General features: G+C 46.8%; 1 protein-coding gene across 1 annotated transcript in view; it reads left to right on the forward strand.

The window, feature by feature from the left end:
* The first annotated feature begins 6,812 nt into the window (after positions 1-6,812).
* The window catches only part of LOC142572064 (5'-nucleotidase-like), a 52,267-nt gene continuing 43,495 nt past the window's right edge, over positions 6,813-15,584 (forward strand). Inside the window, exon 1 of the mRNA XM_075680884.1 lies at positions 6,813-7,106. The gene's annotated coding sequence lies outside the window, so the exon portion shown is untranslated. The remainder of the gene's footprint in view (positions 7,107-15,584) is intronic.

Below are 15,584 nucleotides of genomic sequence, written 5' to 3' on the forward strand. Positions count from 1 at the left end.
CTGCCGCTGCTGCCGCTGCCGCTGCCGCTGCCGCTGCTGCTGCTGCTGCTGCTGCTGCTGATGATGATGATGATGATGATGATGATGATGATGATGATGATGATGATGATGATGATGTCATAACGTATGTTTGCTATAGCAGAACTACAGATGTCTATTATCAACAATGAATAAAGAATAAATGTGTTCTACTAAAATAAGGATTAAAACTACTTCGAGGTTTACAGTTTCGCCACACAGTCACGCTGTGCGCACGGTAGTAGCAACAGACAAAGCGAAAGTTTATGACAATATAGACCATGAAATCATTATAGCCAACCTCATCGACCTGGGACTTCCACCGCGGGTGATAACATTCATCTACTCATTCCTTCAGAATCGCACATTTACGATTAGAGTAGATGGAAGGCAAGAAAGATACTTCACATCGAACAGAGGAGTCCCACAAGGTTCGGTTTTAGCTCCTCTTCTCTTCAACGTTGCTCTAATACCTCTAGCCTGGCAACTACATCGGATTCCAGACGTGAGGTTCTTAATCTACGCGGATGACGTCACTTTGTTGTCCGTGCATGAAGATATATCTAGACAAACTCAAGAGCTTCAAGAAGCCCTTGATGTTCTGAACAACTACGCTCAAAAAGCAGGGTTGGACATTTCCGCCCAAAAATCAAGCTATGTTGTGGTGGTCAACAAGAAAGGACGCACAAGAATTACGTAGCACCCCTTTACATTTAGACTCGGCGCAATGACAATCCCTGAGGCTTCTGAGGTCCGCATACTGGGTCTCGATATTCCCCACTCCGGCAGTGGTGCACACTGGCTCCGTAAAACTAGACAGAGTTCGACTAAAATTCTTCACCTTATTCGTCGCATTGCAGCAAAAGCAGCTGGAGCTCGTACTGACGTAGCTCGACGGTTGGTGAGGGCAGTCTTGCAACCACGAATTTTATATAAGGCACAATTTCAATCGCTGACTTTGGCACAGCTGGCCCAGTTGGAGACGATTAATCGCGATGCTATGAGCACAATCACAGCACTGCCCCGCATCACTCCGATACCAACTTTACAGGAACATGCCCAGCTCAACACAATTGCAGAGCAAATTTTGCAACGTGAAAAAGCACGTGAAATAAAAAAGCAACTTGTTCCGGCTGTCGCTGCGTTGCATGCTCATTTTCAACGCGGCTCTCGGATTGACAATCAGCCCTATCCAATGCCTCCCTGGGAATTCACCAGCATCACAACTAATAAGCCAACGAAGTTACGACGCAGCGATACAACAGGTATTATTGACGCACACAATATCGTCGATACATCATGCGCTAACATCTGCAAAGTCTATACGGATGCTGTCATTCTGCCAGACGGCGGAAGGACATCATTCCTGAGTACTACGCATAATTTCATCAGCGGCCACCAGCGCTATTTATCTACGGAAGCCAGCGCTCTAGTAATGGAACTTCAAGCCATCCACGACGCTCTGCAAGATGCGACATCTAAGCTGCCTACCATCAAGCAACTAGATATATTCACTGATTCTTTAGCGGCTATTCAGGAACTCAAGAAGGTTGATAAGGCGATGGAAATCTGCGAGACAATACACACTATGAATAGTAAAACAGCTACTTGCGTCAAGGTACACTGGATTCAAGGCCATTCAGCGAACCCTCACAACATTGCTGCTGACCAGCAGGCACACTGCCCTCCTAATCCTGATTCTCCACCTATTCCCCTCCCACCCCAACCCCGTAACTCGCTCTGAGTCCGTAAAAATGTTCTCCGGCAGGACACACGCGCTCTTATCCCACCGTGTGTCTGCTCCCTCTCCCTTCACCTTACTAGGGCGGAGGAAGTTGTGCTTAGGAGGCTTCGGGCCGGGTGGCCCTTACACCGGCTGTTGTCTCAAGGTGGAACTGGTCGCATTTACCGCTGGGTGCTACGTGTCCATACTGCTCCGTTCCTGTGGTAGAAGCAGATGCATACCACCTAATATGGACATGTACGGGTTTACAATCGGAACGCTCGCGTCTCCTACTGCAAGCTGGCCTCCGCTATAGTGTGACAACCAGCTATGACCGCTGGATACGTGACAACAGATTCCACAAAACACTGCTTCAATTCATACACAACACAGGCCTCACAGCACACATATAATACACATATACGCTTCAAGAATTATGCCTTAAGGGCCAGTCTTTACGGCAAAAAAAAACTACTCCTCTGATCTACCAAAGCGCTTCTTAGAATGCGTGTGTCAGGGACACTTGTTTCTATCACAAAGGCGATGTTCTTAAACGGCGTAGACACTGACATCGCCAATACTTTTGAAAGGTGGTTTATAACGTAAGTGAATACGTTTGACTTGACCTTTCTCGCCAGTCCAGTGAGGTCGATAAAGTATGCGTGGCAGTTTCAACAAAACTTCTCACGTGGGAAATTTAAACGATGTGTGCTGTGATAACTGTTCTATGTCATTTTATCGGTAGAAACAATAGCCGAGAGATAAAATAAAGGTGAAAAAAAGTAATAGTGGAGGTGTAGAACGTCTGTGAGAACTATACTCTCACAGGCCAATGAATAGGTCACTCCAACGTGAAAACTTTAAAACGTACTCTTGGTGGCTCGGCTCCATAGGTCGCGTCTACAGGACTGTCTGCTACGATAGCGAACGGTCGTCAAGACGGGCTAGTGCGGTCGCGAGTGGCTGCTTGTGTGCGCTGTATCGGGGACGACAAAAAACGCGTTCGATAGTTTTCGCGCTACCGCAGTGGTCCCAAGCAGCACTTCCTCCCTTTTTATTTGGAAAGGGAATTATTTTGTGAAAACAATGTCATTAGAAAGTTTTTGTTATTTTAGACGGTTCAATGAGATTTAGAGGACAGAAGATTAAAATGCCACAAGTAGGTAGGAGACACATGCGGAAGACTTAACGTCACCGAAGTACTTTGCACCCGTCGATTCCTTGTCCTGATGAGCATTTATGAAATGCTTTGGCTTTAACCTGGCATATCTGTAGTTATAGTGTCAATAAATGTATCAAATGCAAACTGTAATGAACGTTGTCGTGAAGTGTTTGCCTAGATGAACCTGAGAAGCGATTTCTTCTGTATAGTCTAAATCCGACATTTCAGCCAGACGGTGAAGTCATTCTCCTCGAAGTCATGATTGAACAGTAAACGAAAAGTTTTGAGACACTGGTCAGGACGGGTTTCGGCACTCAAGTATTTACGTACTTTGCTCAAGTTCTTAAGGCTTTTAAGTAGTGCGACCGATTTAGAATGTTGTAACGCATCACATCGCGTTATTGCGTGAATTCTTCTCACTTATTCTTTTTATTTGTTTCTTCTACCACCTTTTATTGCCTTTACCCCTTTCCCCTGCACAGGGTAGCCAGCCGGCACTTAGAGTGGATAACCTCCCTTTCTTTCCTTCCATTTATTTTCACTCTCTCTCTCTCTCTCTCTGTCTCTTTATCTCTCTCTCATGATCCGATTGAAGGGGCTGCATGAATCACCGCTATCGTCAAGTCATGGTTGCTGCAATGGAATGACCATGACTAATGAATTCAAATCGTACTGTATCCTTTGAACAAGAAAATGAGTTTGACTGATTTTTTCACAACAACATGAAGTCAGTACACAATGAAGCCAAGAAAAGCAGAGAAAAGTTAACTGCGGTTTTAACTGAAGTGTTAAAACACTAAGGAAATAGAAAATGAGCATGTACAAGTAAACACCTTGCCGCCTGTGGAAGTCGAACCTACATCCTATATAATTACACCTGCGTTGTTCTATAAATTGAACTGCGGCTGCAGCTGTCGTTGAGGCCACTTTTCTGAATATTTGAGCACGTGTAGACGATCAGGCCCTGGTGGTGTTAGCTGGCCACAGTAGTGCCCATGGCGGCGCAAGTGGGACATCGTTTTAAACGCTGGTGTCACGTACTACGTGAACTTAGAAACGGGCAACTGGATAATGAACTCTCGTGTGCTACGTGAAGGCATCAAGGCTGCCAGAATCGAGGCCCTCTATCTCTATGCATCGCTTATATGCACTATGCCTTCACCCTTAAAATATCTCCGAATGCCTTCTTCATACACCGCAAAAAAAAATGTCCTGAAAGCGCATTGTGTCCTTCTGTCCCGTATTTTGCGACACCATACACAAAGGTGCCTTACAACTTATAATGTGCTCAGTATTCCTTAAATAGACATGGCTTCCACACTGACGTACTGAAAAGCCACTGCAACGTTATGTCTGAAGGAAAGTATTCATCGCAATTTTAAAAAAAACGAGGCTTCGTCAATTTTGGTTAGTTCATTATCGTCGCATGCACCGGACGCCGCAAGCTGCCGTGGCAGCGGCAACTTTCACAACAGTAATCCTTACCGGGAAACGTACGCGGAGAGTGCTGCTTGCCTCGCATTGTTATCAGGAGCACCTTATAATTGTTATTGATGTTTGTGGGCCTAGAGACTCAGTACACAGTGAGAAAGACACAGAGAACTGAGATTATCTTTATCCCTTGTATGTCAGGGCGCGTATGATATATACATACACCCAAAGCACAAAATACATACCACACTTAAACAAGTCTAAAGCAGGCTTCGCGGTTATAATTTAGTCGTCCGTGTCTATGCGGTAAAATTCACTCTCTTGAAGTGCCCGCTCTCACCCGAAAGGTGACTGACCCACGCGCAGTACCACGGCAATGTCCTCACGGTACTCCGAATGGCCGCGACGGTGACCTCTGGGGGAGCTGACACGCCAGGTGGAAGAGGACGCTCACCGCTGTGGGCCCGAGGAGTGTGACAGGCCCGTTGGCAGTGAGCTCTCCTGGCTCCTGCCAGCGTAGCAGGTACGGCAGTACTGCTGGCACCCACGCGAACTGCAGCGCTGTTCCGTTTCGGCGGTGGCTTTTAGGCGGGACCACACGCAGGGCCACTAGTGCAAACCGTCAGCCGCCGGAGTCGTTACCTAGCCCCGATGAGCCTCGGACGGCTGGGCGAACGGACTTTTAGCCGCTCGTTTGTGGTCTGGCCCGGCTGTGCTCAAGAAACAGGCTTCAAGGCGGACCGGTAGGTCACTGCAGTTTGCGAAGCATACGATGTAATAAAACCAGGTCCCTCACTAATCAATCAAGGTTCTCTCGCTTTATGAAATGCATAATTTTTGTGTCACCATTTAGACTGTGTTCTTTGATGCACCATTATCTCGCACTTTTCTTTAAAGCGAAGCTGTTAACGGCTAGTTCCCCCAGAATCATGTCCATGTGTGCACAAAAAAATCCAGAAGACAGTGCAATGCCTGGCCCACCCGCGGTGGAGGTGCAGCAGGCGTTAAGCACTCCACATACGTACGCCGATACCGACGATACTGAAATACCGGCCTGACCCGCAGCCTAGGTAAAGCAGGTGTTAAGCACTCCCCAAAGGTGCGCCGACCCCGACGATAGTGCAATGCCGCGCCGAACCATGGCGGAATGGCAGTTCGCCATTAAAAGTCTCACATATGCAGCTTCGCTAGACATCCTTCTTCTCAGAGTGGAAGGGCACTGAGGTTTTTTTTTTTCGCCATGTCAGCCATTTCGTTCGTGGTTATTTTTCTGCTATTTTACTTTTTCATTTTCACCTGTTCTGCGGGACATAAGGAGGGATCTTTAGAAGCCTGTTTCTTTGAATAAACCTTGGTTGATAGTTTGCAGTTGTTCTATACTGTATTTTTTGTTCATCGCTTTCTATCGCGCAGTAAACGTGGCGCCATACAAGCCCACCAACTCACTCGATTTATCGCGCGAACTGGGCAGACCATCGGGGATGGCTCATTCAAGTGCTCGCTCCCAAGACTGTCATAAAAATTGCATTAACTGTTCTTCCGAGCAGAAAGTGAAACATGGTCAGATTGAGTTTGTATTTCATTACGTTTTATTACGTGCGTAATAGCTAACAGTGAGGAAATGCGATGTTGTCTAATTTAATGCAATTCAAGACGTAGTATTGAAGATGGAGTAACCAAATACGAATGGAAGTTTTCGAGAGCAGATAGCGAAATAACATTGTTTGGTTGACGTCTTCTAAAGAAGGGGCTTCTTTGCGCTTCCACACAGCGACAATATTGCGTTGAACGTTGAAATTATGAATGATGCCGCTTAATTTTCGTAAATTGCTCTTATAGCTATGATCGAGCACGGTGACTGAGAAATGGATTGTAAATGTTTTACAATCCGAACGAGAATTTCTTCGATAAACGATTTCAAAAATTTTCCATGTTAGAACGTTTAGCCACAACGTGGCCAATATCTTCTTATGTAGCTAACGTAATGAAAAACTCCGTGCGCACTACTGTCTTGCAAAATTCTTGTCTGCACATAGGAATAATCTTTTGCTTAATCGAAGCTAACGACGTGCATACATTATGAATGTAGTATTAACCAACTGGTAATCTATAGAAAAGCACACCGAATGGCAAAGTTAGCATATGCTATGGGCTTCCGTTGGTGCTGCCTTCTTGTAGCCTTTTGTGCACTGTCGTTGTCCTCTTTTGATGTTTGAGCTATCAAGCTTGGAAAGGGCAGCTTGGAATACAGCTCTCCGCACTTGTTGTTCTCAACGAATCGTTCACAAATCACCCACGGCCACGGAGCAAGAAACATTTAGGAGTGCAAACTCCGCTGTTTGCGGCGACCAGAAAAAGTCACATGCCCGCGGAGCCGTTATCGTGCTGGCGGCGCCTGGCGGCCTGGAAAGAAATCACCGCCGTTGAGAGCGCGCTGGAGCCGCCTGCCCGGGCGCAGCATTTTTTTTTTTTCGCTGCGGCTTCTACGACGCGCCGCATGGCGCCGCCACTGTATACGGTCCCGTCGGCGCATACAACAATTGTGACCTTATCTGGTCGCCCGCGCTCGCTCGCGCTGACGGGAGTTTCACCTCCTAAATGTCTTGATCCGTGCCCACGGCGGACACTATTTCTTCCTACTCGCAGCTTCTTCATGACAACGTCCTCACTTTCTCTGTGAATTCAGCTGCGGTAAGCGTCATAGTTATATTACATTTAATTCTTAGTTCACCATATTCTGAAGCTCGCCTGACGGACACCTCTACTAAAAACGTAAGTCCACTTGCTTCGGCTCTATTTATCGGGCGTTGTAGCCTTGTGGTTTCATTACGTATTTAAAATTTGCATTCAGCCATTCAGGTACCACAACTTTGCCTTTGCAAAAGTTAAATATTTTCTGTTTTGACCAACAATGAACAGGTATGGTTTTACACCTTGTACTTGTGTAGACATGCAGAGACTTTCAAAGACCACAAACATATTGTAATAAAAAATTATTCTGGTGCATGAATTCGTCGAGAAAGGTCTCTAAACAAAGTGTTGAAAATGAACAAGGCAGATTATTCCCTAAGAATTTTTTGCGATTATACTGAGGAAGTATTATCGCCTATGGAAAGAAAGCTTTGTGAATTCTTCCACTATCGTGCAGCAGTATTGCGGCTATAGTCGCAGTCGTTGACGCTGTGCTGATTTCTTTTTTTTTTCTTTTTTTTTCTTTTTTGCGTTGCTAATTATGTAGCTCCCATCATCACTTGCCGTGCGATGGCCACTTGTCACATAGCCTGCACGCAATGCTGCCAAGGATCGTGTACCGTTCACCGATTCAATCAGCAGAGCTAAATGCTGGCTTATGAGAGACCTCTGTCCTCATGTGGTGTAGTGCAGGTGGCATGCACGCGACGGTGACCACCACAGCGGGTTGACGTGCACAGGCACAGTCCACCATCACCATCGCTTTGTGCCGCTTGTGCCCCTTCCGCTCATGACCTCTGACCCCATCATCTCCGCTTTACGTGCTCACCAGCGTCGGGTGGATTAAGCACAAGCACGCTTTTTGGCACAATCCGGTCTGAGGCAGACTTAAGACGCAGACGGCAGTGCGCTGCAGCTGCTGCTTCAGCGCCTATGCTTTAGTGTACGACTTCCCCCTTCATAACTCTTATTCCACTTATCTTTCTGCACGGCTTGTCAGCATGTCCCAGTTCAAAGACTGAAACTTGGTGGTTCTGTCGCTGCACTGTGTGTAAATCTTTGTGACCCCACAGACACAGAGCACCCATACAAAGGCACAAAATTTCACATCTGCAAAGAAAAAGAAATTGAGAACACGGACAGAAAGCGTAGCCAGCTGATGATTTTTATTTCGTGGAGCTTGCTTATGTACAATTATTTGAAACAATGCCGAGGTCAGCTAGAAGGCTGTCCAGTGTCAACGCCAGCATTAGATGTCGTAACCGATAAAGGAATAAAAAAGGCGTGGTTTCGTGGGAAGACGCGAAGCATTGATTGTCATAGCAAATTATTAGACAGCTATACGAAGTAAGGGTAGTAGTTCTATCTGCCATAGAAATTTGTAAGCATTAGTTTGCTAGAATAATATACTAAATTAACCAGCATGGTGTCACGCTCGAACATGCAAACATGGACACCCCTCACCCGATGACCGCGGGCACTCGCTGCCAAAACGCTGGCGTGAGGAAGACGGCCGCTGCAGCGAGCTAATTGCTCCTCGTGCTGCCTCTCGTTTCGACGTTTTTGACCTTCGTAGGGAAAAGGGAAAACTTTGCAAGCGTTTCATATAACGCATCTAAACAAGCCGAAGGCTTATCAATTTTTTCTTTAACACCTAAGTGACTCAGGCACGTCAAAGCTTGTCTCCATATCACGCCTATCACCCCCCACATTTCTTTTAGAAAGCAAGTTAGTGAGTGAGCGTTACTCAACACTTCTATAGTCGCGCTAACAGCTTTCCTCTAAAACTCAGACAACGTGTTTCCGTGCCTTGGGCGTGGCACGGAGAACACGTTAATAATAACAATCCTTCGCGCCTAACAACAATAACAACCAATAACAAGCCTTTTCACATCACACCAGCAGTCATGCCCGACTATAAGAGCCTGCACTGTCACAGTAAACTATATGACTGCATGCGTGTTTCACTAACATTCCAGTTTTAACTATTCCGAGAATTATTAAGAGACGCGCTTAGCTGCAGCTTGCATTACTACATTGTGATCTACCGGTTGTTTGACGCATGAACCTTTCCCTACATTTATCCGGAATAGACTGTATTGTAGTGACGAAACTCAGTAGCAACTCGATAGCAACAACACTGTCAAAAGCAACAACGTGAGGCAAAACCTGGCAAATAGCTGGGCTTATTGGTGGACAGACAGGATGAAAGTAGCGCGAAAATTCGGAACAACAAAGAGAGGCGACAGGATGCCTCTGTATTTTAATCCAAATATTCACGTTACTTCCGTCATAGGTACAGATGCTAATCGAAAGCAGTCAAGTGAAAAGCATGAGGCGGAGGAACGTGAGCGATATGCCGCAACATCTAGAAGCCATTAACACCGCACCTACAGCCCTTTTATCAAAAACAACAACTACCACTGTACGCTAGACCGTATGGCGGACTCCGGTATCTACAGTCGGCTTCCTCTCATGAAGACGCGGCTTGAGAGCTCTCCGGAAGGAGGCGCATTCTATTTCTCAACCTCCCTCTATAGCATATGGAGTCTCGCTGCCCGTACACGGCACCGCAAGTACTCGTCAACACTGGCAACGCTATAGTGCTTTTTTTTTGTTTCGCGAAAAACGAGTCTGCGGGAAGTCGTCTGCGCAGAACGTTCAGCGAAGGTGACATTAAGCCGAAGGCGATTCGTGCATTTGGCAGAAACACGACGCGACGGAAGCACGTCACGTGGTAGTGTCGACAAACCCTGAGGGCAGAGGAGCTATCAGAGCGATAATGTGAAATGGCAAGCGAATGTAAGCACTGACTGATGCTTAGGGCAATTCCGCATTGCCCCGTGTATGCCGGCGAACAGAAGACATGAAGCAGCTTTGGAATCTGAACATAACCTATATACTAAGATCGCTTAATAAGAAGTCACGGAGCAAGAAACATTTAGGAGTGGAAACTCCGCTGTTTGCGGCGACCAGGAAAAGTCACATGCCCGCGGAGCCGTTATCGTGCTGGCGGCGCCTGGCGGCCTGGAAAGAAATCACCGCCGTTGAGAGCGCGCGGGAGCCGCCTGCCCGGGCGCTGCATTTTTTTTTTTTTTTCGCTGCGGCTTCTACGACGCGCCGCATGGCGCCGCCACTGTATACGGTCCCGTCGGCGCATACAACAATTGTGACCTTATCTGGTGGCTCACGCTCGCTCGCGCTGACGGGAGTTTCACCTCCTAAATGTCTTACTCCGTGTAAGAAGTGCAAGAACGCGCAGAAGGTGAAACGCGGTAAACAACAGCGTAAGGCGTAAATAGCAGAAAATCGGATTATTTGACGTGCGCGGTCAAGCGAGCAAAGTGGCGTGGTTGAACCAGAAGGCATCATGGTTCTGTAAGCTCACAGCACCCCGATGGAAAGCTTCGACTGCCTATAACTGGTTCTTTGCCTGGCTAGTTCGGCAGTATCTATTGGGAATATTAAGTGCGAAATCAAGACGAATACAGGCTTACAAACACGTAGACAAGACTTTCAATGAGCTGGCTAGTCACATACGGCGCTGTCACGTAGAGATCCCATCTCGCGACGCCCAGAGGCCGGTATGGGGCGTTGCTCGGAATAAGGTCGGATGCGGCGTTTCATTGGCCGGCTGTCCATGGTGTGTCATCTCGAATTCCGGCACTGGTTATCCTGAGCGCTCAAACAACCTGGCCAGTCCTTAGACATCCAGCCAATGCTTTTATTGCCTTTGGCAAATACCGCTGTTCCTATAACGCACTGTTCCTCGGTCTCCTGCGCTATAGCTTACCTGTACTGGGTGGGACCGGCAAGACCAACCTCCGTGCCCTCCAATCTGTACAAGCGCAAGCTCTGCGAATTTGCCTTGGTCTTCCCAGATGTGCGTCCACGGCTGCAACAATAGCCATCGCGCATGACCACCCCATCAACACGTATCTTCAAGTCGACACTTTAAGGATGCATATCAGGCACTTCGCCCGCCTTCCATCGCATCATCTCGCCTCCCTTCCTGCCGCTCGACCTCGTTCAGCGTTTAGCAAGATTATTGCCGCCAACCATGGAATTTTACCGTCAAACTTCACGCCTGCAGCACGACCACCTCAACCGCTGTGGTGCCTCCATCCACTCCAGGCTCTTCTTGCTATTCCCGGTATCAAAAGGAAAACGGAGATGTCCACTTTCGCCCTCAAACAAACCGTGCTTTCAGTGCTACATGAACAGCACAGAGGACGCATCCATGTTTACACAGACGGTTCTGTATCCTCTAATAGTTCAGCTGGAGCAGTGGTGATTCCCGCAGAGTGCGTCACCCTCAAGTTCAAGACATCTCACATTACGTCATCGACGGCTGCAGAACTCGCAGCTATCCGTGCTGCTCTGGAGTTTATAGTTCACAAATCATCACATTCATGGTCCATCTTATGTGACTCAAAGGCAGCTCTTCAGTGTCTGATGTCTCCTTTCAACCATGGACCAAATGAGCACCTAGTCGCAGACATCCGACTGCTCCACCATCACGCAATCAACAAGGGACACAACATCATCTACCAGTGGATACCGGGACACTGTGGAATTTCAGGAAATGACAGTGCGGATGACGCTGCCCGGTCGGCTCATGATGGTGCCCAGATTATACCCATACCGCTGTCAAGAACAGACGCAGCCACAAGTCTTCGCTCCCTCTCCCGCGAGCTTACGCAGAATCTGTGGAACACCAGTGATTTCACGAACGCACGTCTCCACAAATTGGATCCACGTCTGCAACTCCGCCTACCACCAGGGTTGCCACGAGCGGAAGCAACACTTCTGTGCCGCCTGTGGCTCGGCGTGGCATTCACGAACTCATATTCATTCCGCATTGGCATGGCCGACAGCCCTACTTGTGACACCTGCGGCTGCGAGGAGACGATTCAACACCTCCTATGTGACTGTCCCCGTTACGCAGTGCGAAGGAAAGTGCTCGTGACCGCTCTCGCAAAACTGGACAATCGCCCCTTTACAGAGGAAAAAGCTCTAGGACATTGGTCCAGACGGGCTTCGGCACTCAAGGCCTTAAGGGCTTTGTTGAAGTTTTTAAGGAACTGCGAATTGTGCGACCGTCTTTGAACGTTGTAGCGCGTAGTTTCGCGTTACTGTGTGAATTTTCTCTTTTTTTTTCCATTTTTTCCCTCTTCTTCTTTCTCCTTTTATTCCCTTTACCCCTTTCCCCAGCACAGGGTAGCCAGCCGGTACTTACACTGGCTAACCTCCCTGTCTTTCCTCTCCTTTGTCTCCTCCTCCTCCTCCTCCACATCATCCGAAGGAGCAGATCGGACATTATTCCAACGAAAAATCACAATGCGTACTGGGGCCCTTATTCTGAGTCCACTAGTTTTTAGACCTACATATTTAAAAGCAAATATTGCAGTTGGGCGATACAAGCAGGCCCTGAACGATGCAAGTTTATTCAGTAGGAATTCTGAGAATAATATAACATTTCCGTGTAGCTGTCACCGAAGTACCTATTACACCTAATGCACTGGCGTTATCTTTCTGTGCGTCGCCGCATCGCCAGTCTTTGTTTGTTCCACAAATTGTTTGACAGTTCCCTCAATCAAGCACCGTATATCATCCCACCGGCGCGCATATCTCCCCGAACGTCCCACCCTAACTCAATCGCACGCGCATGTGCTCGCACCACTACTTTTGCGACCTCATTTTTTCTTCGCACACCAGTAGACTGGAATGGCCTTCCCCGTGACACTGCAGCCATCACGTGTTCATCAACTTTTGCGGACAACTTAACTGCATTTGTTTGTCATGAAGATCACTCTTTGTAACCTTTATTTGTCAACCCACCCCTTATGTAATACCCCCTAACCGGGGTCTTTAAGGTAATATAGTGAAATGAAATGAAATTCCGCGTAAGTTTGTACTGCAACCTCTGCACATAGAAAGGTTTTCAGAAAATAATTACTAAAACATGGAGGTGCATCTCGCGTCTAGTTTGAGGGACATGGATGTTGTATGCGGTGCTACGAATATAGTATCAGGACGCTTGAAAAGTGTGCATCTCTTGAACAGCACTTGGTTTCAGTTCCATTCTTGCTACAGCTGACATAACAAAAACGTATTATTGCGAATATGGAAAGTTTTGTTTATTGCCTAAATTTCAGTTTTATTCGCAGGATAGAGCTGCCTTAAGCGATTTCTAGCGACGGCGGTGCGGTGCCTGATTTTTATAAAGTATGGGCTAGGTCGACCACCGTGTAGGTGTTCCATATATGTTTCTTCTCGGGAATTCCACAGGTTAAAAAGATTTGATCTGGAGCTGGGATGTCTTCCAGAAGTTCAGTTGTCTGGTTTTCATCCTTGTGGCCCTCTTGCGCTTTTCTGCAAGCGGAAGCTGTGTGAGATGGCTTGGCTTTGCATGAGTTCCCTGTATTTTTTTGGTCAATGAATGACTCTTTCCAATATTTTCTCTGTTTCCTTTTTGGTATGAAGCTTTATCCAGATCGGGTAGCCCTCGCTGCCGATGCGGTGAACGTTGCATCACCATTCCGCTATTAGGTTGTTGTTTCACCACGAGAGGTCAGGAATCAAGTCATTATGACTGATACTTGAGACAATCAGTGAAAAAAGAAATGACACGCAAACACGAACAAGAGACACCACAACGGTGGTCTAGCAATTGACATATATTTGAAAGAAAGTCCACCCTCGAACACAAGTGCGCAATTTTCTTAGCTATGTGCAAAATTCTTTAAATTGACAGGCACATAATTTACCCTATGTTTTAAGAACAGTTTGCGCCTAAGAAAGAACGAACACAGGAAAAAACCAGGTAGACGAAAAGAACGCAAGAGCATGTTCGTTCGTTCTTAGGCGCAACTCTTCCTAAAACTCAGTCATCCACCAACTCGACCAGCAAAAAGTTCTTCTAAACAATAATTTACCCTATCTCTTTCTACTTTCCGACATAATGTAGCACGAAGGCACAATTATAAATAAGATACGCAGAACACGTCACAGGCGCTACTAACAACTTGCTGTAGCACCTGTGATGTGTTGTGTGTGTCGTCTTTGTAATTGTGTCTTCGTGCTACATTATGTCTGTAAGCAAACACCAACTAGCCCAACAACAAGTCCTTCTACAGAATCTTTCTACTTCCCTATGTCTAAATCTCAGCCACTGAGGAAAGCTATCGCTTTATCGCCCAGAAAGATAGAAGGAACACTGACGCATATTCTTTTTTCTTGTTCACTGACATGAAGTGCCTTAAATATATCTCTTTCGCAGCAGAACTGATAGTTGGGCGAGTTGGTATATGTTCTGAGTCATATGTTCTGTATCGTTCCGAAAATAAAATAGTTGTGAGTAAGCGCTCGTGTGTCCCCCTTCACTGTGTCCTTGTCAATTGTGCGCGCTAAATATTTTACTATGAATATCTCTTTCGGTTTTAATCCTGCCTCTGCAAAATATCGTTACATTTTCAATATTGGCGCAAGGTCACACTGACGACAGCGAAAAGTCAGGTCAACAGCTCCTTGAGATTGTCGTCGAGAGTCGGTCAACGCACAATGCTCACGCATTCAGCAATTGACGCATCAGCGGTTTAGCCGATATAGATCTTGCCACACGTCACTGAGATTTTGCAGGCAACATGCTTCGCGCACTTAACGTATTCGTTCACATGCTTGGTATTGCAGGCCCCTTTCTTCTTTTGCGCATTTTTAACGCGAGTGCACAGTCCTGATAGCTTACACACAGTGTAAAACACTACTTGCATGTACACCATGCCGCCCAGCAACTTGGGTGATATTGTGCGACATTTTAGGAATATAATGCATCACATGAACTTTTCTTTTTCCTTTGTTTTCGCAGCATTTTCGATCTCTCTTGTTTTGTCCTTTAAGGTTTACACATAGGCGCTCAGGTCACACATAGGCGTCTGAAGCACTTGTGCCGGAAAACCTGCGGCAGTTAGCCTCTGAACTTGACGGTCAAGTCTTTCCTTGATGACATGACAACAGACATAATGTGGCTATACTTCTTTCTAACAACTTGGAATTGCTTGATTCGGGCAGTAGCAAAGTCTTCTCCGTTCTAGGGAAGTTAATCGAGCAAACGTGTCCGTCGTTTTGAAAAGTTAATGTTATATCTAAAAACGTAATGCTTTTAATGTTATATCTAAAAACGAACTGCTGCGGAAGGCGACGCAACATGAACTGATGTCGCAAACAAACTACTGCAGGTGCGGCGCCAGGTGCGCTGATGATGTTCCGATCCGAAACCACGGCTGCTCCACAGTTTCAGTGCGTGCCTGATCGTACAAGTCGCGTGGTCACAGAGACGCGCTCGTGCCACTGCTCGCGTGATCATCATTGTCCTTTCCACAGCTGGCTATGGTTCTATCTTGAAAGCGATCGTCTTACGGGAAGGAGCGACGGACGGACAGTTTTCTCGTTGGGTAACCGTAGAAATGCTTACGCATGTAAAATTGCGGCAGAACCCATCTCACGATGAGTGTCGGTGGTAATGCGTGAACACTGAATCAATATAGCATCACAACGTAT

This window comes from Dermacentor variabilis, chromosome 2 (assembly GCF_050947875.1).
Source record: "Dermacentor variabilis isolate Ectoservices chromosome 2, ASM5094787v1, whole genome shotgun sequence".
NCBI classification, from domain to species: Eukaryota; Metazoa; Arthropoda; class Arachnida; order Ixodida; family Ixodidae; genus Dermacentor; species Dermacentor variabilis.